This window comes from Nicotiana attenuata, chromosome 1 (genome assembly GCF_001879085.1).
Source record: "Nicotiana attenuata strain UT chromosome 1, NIATTr2, whole genome shotgun sequence".
NCBI lineage: Eukaryota > Viridiplantae > Streptophyta > Magnoliopsida > Solanales > Solanaceae > Nicotiana > Nicotiana attenuata.
Genome location: NC_031989.1, coordinates 73,680,776 through 73,686,325, shown reverse-complemented (window position 1 = coordinate 73,686,325; position 5,550 = coordinate 73,680,776). Strand labels below are relative to the sequence as shown.

The 5,550-nt window shown below is 44.0% G+C and overlaps 1 pseudogene; it reads left to right on the top strand.

The window, feature by feature from the left end:
• On the top strand, window positions 2,760-4,949 carry LOC109237362 (annotated as a pseudogene).

The window sequence follows — 5,550 nt, the reverse complement described above, 5'->3', positions numbered from 1 at the left end:
TTCATGTGTTTTTAACTTCAAATCTAGGATTCTCATGGTATAAATTAGGGATTTGGGTAAGATTTGGAGATTTTGTAAAATTGAGTTTTAGACCTAAAATTAAGGTCAGATTTCGAAACAGATATAACCGGGCTCGGGGGTAAATGGATAATAGAATTTTGGTCTGGATCTCACATTTTGAGCAAGCGGGCCAAGTTTTGCCTTTTGTTGGCCTTTTCAAATTCATCAAAGATTGACCCTTTATCATTCGTGGGTAGTTTCTAAAGTTTATGCTGAATTGTTTGAATGATATTTGGCTAGATTTTGTTGGTTTGAAGGCTTGTTCGAAAGGAAAAGTCGTGTTGATTGTTGAGTTGGTTGCTCAAAGAGGTAAGTGTTGTGTCTAACCTTGACTTGAGGGAATTAGGACTTGTTGGTCTATTTGTTATGTGAATTATATGGGAAAATAACATATATACGAGGTGAAGAGTGTATATGCGTTGTCATGTGATTAAAGCATGCAGGATTGAGCTATTTACTTCCATGTCTTCATCTATTCCATGTCATCTCCTTATATATGCTTTAATTTCTACATATTCTTATGATATATATGCTTTACTTGTTAATTGTTATTTGATTGTTACTTGTTTTGATTTATTCATTTCTCACTCAGTATCTACTTATCTGCTACATGTTCCTACTTGCCTTAATTGTATATTCTCATTGTCACATATTTTACTCGCTTTTGTTATCCTTATATTACTTGATACACTCTATTATGTTATTTCGACGATGTGAGCCATTTAGCTATTCTTGTAATGATGATTCATCAATGTTTGGAATTTTGAGTTATTGAATATCCTCCGTTTGTATGGGTAGTTCTTTAATGTTCCGCACGTTTCATTCTCTTTTGTGTTGGTATTTCGTAAACGGTGGTATTTAGTTGTTTATGTTAATAAATTGATATAGGAGAATCGGGTTGCGCACCGCAATGGTATTGAGAGGAATTGATATTGGGAGATCGGGTCGCATGCCGCAACGGAAAATGATATGATATGATATTGGAAATGAATTGTTCACTATGAAAGATATTGTGTTGAAACTTGAGTTCTGATTATACGCCACAATGGATTTGATGTGTTGTAGTTGTTTGTGGTTGTAGAGTTTATTCTCGGTATTGTGATACGAGATTTGAGATTATGTTATTCTAGGGCCCTCTGGTTGTTGACCTTCGGGTCCGATATATAAGTTTACTGCTTAATGTCTATTCCTGTTTTCTGTTATTATTATTTTGTACAGGTTATTTGTGAGTGGCTTGCCATAGCCTCATCACTATTTCGTCGAGGTTAGGCTTGGTACTTACAGAGTACATGGGGTCAGTTGTACTTATGCAACACTTCTGCACTTCTTGTGTAGATACCGATATTGGTCCCAACGACGCGTAGTGGAGATTGCTCGGATTCAATTGCTTTCGGACACTTGAGGTAGAGTTTCTAGCATTCGCAGTCTCCGAAGTCCCCTTATACCCTATCTTTACTATTTTTCTTATTTCGAACAGTTGTATTTCGTTTAGACTTTATCTATAGATTTCTATTATGCTCATGTATTCGTGATTCCATATTTTTGGGATATGTTTAGACGATGCTACATTGTACTTATCACATCTATTTCACGCTATTATAGTTTTGTATTATTAATGTTCTGTATAAAATAGTTAAGTAATAAGCTAAAGTTGTCTTGCCTATCAAGTGGAACGTTAGGCGTCATCACAGCCCCGAGGTTGGAATTCTGGATCGTGATAAGTTGGTATCAGAGCACTAGGTTACCTAGGTCTCCCGAGTCATGAGCAAGCTTAGTAGAGTCTGGAGGATCGATACGGACAGGACACGCACAACATCTATAGTCGGACAGGAGCCAAAGCCCCCAATTATAGCCACTACTAGGGGTAGGGGCCAGGGCCGAGGTAGAGCTTAGCGTAGAGCACATGCAACATCACCCATTTTAGAGTCTCAGATCGAGCATAGGAGGAGATCCCTGTTCATACCGCGCAAGTCGGACCCGCTCAGGTCCTGGAGAGATTCATTGCTACTCTCGTGCTTCAGGATGCCCTAGTCCGCTTAGTGGGCCTTATGGAGAGTATGGCCTAGGCTGGAGTATTTCCTATGGCACCAGCTCTCTCTCAGGCCAGGGTTGGAGCTCAGACTCCCGCCACTCACACTTCGGAGCAGATGGCTCCCCAGTACCAGACTCTGGTTGTTCCAGCAGTTGGAGTAGTTTGGCCTATTATTGCTTCACAGCCTGGGTAGAGGCCCGCGATGTCTTATGGGGGATTGAAGAGGTTGGATAACTTCACCAAGCTCTTTCCTATTCAATTTGGTGGTACACCTTCTGAGGACCCACATGATTATTTGTATCGTTGCCACGAGGTGTTGCACAACATGGGTATTTTGGTGTCCAATGGAGTCGACTTCGTAGTGTTTCAAATGACCGGCTCTGCCAAGAGATGGTGGCAGGATTATGTTCGAGCCATACCATTAGGTTCACCTCCACTCACTTGGGATCAGTTTTCACAACTATTTTTGGAGAAGTTCATTCCTTTTACTCTAAGAGAGGAGTACCGGCGCATCAAGGTTGAGGAGGTGGTGAGAGCTATGAGTAAGATGAGTAGGGGCAGAGCGACCGGGCCTGACGAGATACCGGTGCAATTTTGGAAGTGTGTGGGGAGAGCAGGTTTGGAGTGGTTGACTGGGTTGTTCAATGTTATTTTTAAGGCAAAGAGGATGCCAGATGAGTGGAGGTGGAGTACGATGGTTCCACTGTATAAGAACAAAGGTGATATCCAGAGTTGTAACAATTATAGGGGTATCAAATTACTTAGTCACACCATGAAAGTGTGGGAGAGGATGGTTGAAGCGAGGGTGAGGATGTTGGTGTCTGTATCCGACAACCAGTTCGGGTTTATTCCGGGTCGTGCTACTACAGAAGCTATACACCTTGTTAGGCAGTTGGTGGAACAGTACAGAGATAGGAAGAAGGACCTGCACATGGTGTTTATTGACTTAGAGAAAGCATATGACAAGGTTCCTAGGAAAGTTCTTTGGAGATGCTTGGAGGTAAAAGGTGTGTCGGTTCCCTATATTATGGCGATTAAAGACATGTATTATGGGGCTAAGACTCAGGTAAGGACAGTAGGAGGCGACTCTGAGCATTTTCCGGTTGTTTTAGGGTTACACCAAGGCTCTGCGCTCAGCCCGTTCTTATTCGCCCTGGTGATGGACGCGCTAACACACCATATTCAAGGGGAGGTGCCATGGTGCATGCTATTCGCCGATGACATAGTTCTGATTGATGAGTCGCGTGCCGGTGCTAATGAGAGGCTGGAGGTTTGGAGACATGCTCTTGAGTCTAAGGGTTTCAAGTTGAGCAGGACGAAGACGGAATACCTGGAGTGTAAGTTCAGCGCTGAGCCGGGGGAAGTGGGCATGGATGTGAGGCTCGACTCACAGGTCATCCCAAGTAGATGCAGCTTCAAGTACCTTGGGTCGGTTATCCAGGGGGGAGGGGAGATCGACGAGGATGTCACACACCGTATTGGGGTAGGATGGATGAAGTGGAGGTTAGCATCTGCAGTCCTGTGTGACAAGCGAGTGCCACCGATACTCAAAGGTAAGCTTTATAAAGCGGTCGTTAGACCGGCCATGATGTAAGGGGCTGAGTGTTGGCCTGTCAAGAACTCACATATACAGAAGATGAAAGTAGCTGAAATGAGAATGTTGAGGTGGATGTGCGGGCACACTAGGATGGACAAGATTAGGAATGATGATATTCGGGAGAAGGTGCGCGTGGCTCCCATTGATGACAAGATGCGGGAAGCGAGGCTTAGATGGTTCAGGCATATACAGAGGAGTAGCCCAGATGCTCCGGTAAGGAGGGGTGAGCGGCTAGTTGTGGAGGGCATGAGAAGAGGTAGAGGGCGGCCTAAGAAGTATTGGGGAGAGGTGATCAGGCACGACATGGCGAGGCTTCAGATTTCCGAGGACATGGCACTTGATAGGAAGATGTGGAGGTCGAGTATTAGGGTTGTAGTTTAAGAGGTAGTTGGGTCTTGCATTAGTTCGTTCCGTTGCTAGAGTAATCTTGTAGGGTTTTGTCTAGGTAACGGGTGGCAATGGCGTGTCTTACTATTTCTTTTTTAGTGCCGGACCTATTTACTAGTTATCGCTTTTGTTTTGCAGCTTTCTTCTGGATTTTATGTTGTTCCTGTTTTTCTTATATTTTCTTATGGTTTTTGTGATAATACTGATATTGTCTCTTTTTGTCTTTTTGTCTTCTTGAGCCGAGGGTCTTTCGGAAACAGCCTCTCTACCCCTTCGGGTAGGGGTAAGGTCTGCGTACATACTACCCTCCCCAGACCCTACTAGTGGGATTTCACTGGGTTGTTGTTGTTGTAGAGGAGTACCACATCCAGTTTGAGCATCTACAGTAGGGTAGCATGATTGTTACAGTACGAGACTATATTTGTGGATCTATCTTGCCATGTAGCTATCTTGATTCTTACTGATAGGGAGAAGGTAAGGAGATTCATAGATGGCCTTACTTTTGGTATCAGGCTACAGATGGCCAAGGAGACTGGGGATGATATTTCTTTCTACCGGGCTTTAGAGATTGCTATATGGACCGAGAGGATTCGTAGCCAGGGTAGAGAGGAGGTATCTAAGAAGAGGCCTCATCATTTTGGTAGTTTTGGTGGTGCCTCATCTGAAGGCAGTGGTTCATTTGGTAGAGGCCATCCTCACATGGCAATTCAGTCAGCGCTTCAGGTAGCACACAGTGCTTCTGGCAGTCGTGGTTCTTTTGGGTCTTATCCTGAGCAGCCAGTATTTAGTACACCTTCAGCTCTTATCAGTACACCACTGCCACAGAGTTATTACAGTGGTCGTTCGGGTCATCAGGGATCATCTCAGACTTAGCATTTAGGCCAAACGCGGAGTTGCTTTGAGTGAGGCGACACAGGTCATATCAGGAGGTACTATCCTAGATTGATGAGCAGCAGACCACATCAGGGTACTCATTCCATGATTCCGGCAACGGTTGCCCCATCGCTCATACAGCCAGCTAGAGGCGGGAGTCAAGCAGTTATAGATGGTGGTTAGGCCATTAGTGGTGGAGGCCAGCCAGTTAGAGGCTGTCCGAAAGGCGGAGGTTAGAGTGGTGGGGATCAACCCCGTATTTATGCATTTCCAGCTAGACACGAGTCAAATTCGTCGGATGCGGTCATCACATGTATTATTCCAGTTTGCCGTAAAGATGCATCAATTCTTTTTTATCCGAGTTCGACTTATTCATATGTGTCATCCTATTTTGCTTCATATCTGGATATGTCTCATGATTCTTTGAGTGCTCCTATGTATGTATCTACGCCTGTCGAGGATTCTATTATGGTAGATCGGGTATATCGTGCTTGTTTGGTCACTATCGGAAGATTTGATACTAGGGTAGACCTTCTACTTCTTGATATGGTGGATTTTGAAGTGATCTTAGGCATGGATTGATTGCCACCTTATCACGCTA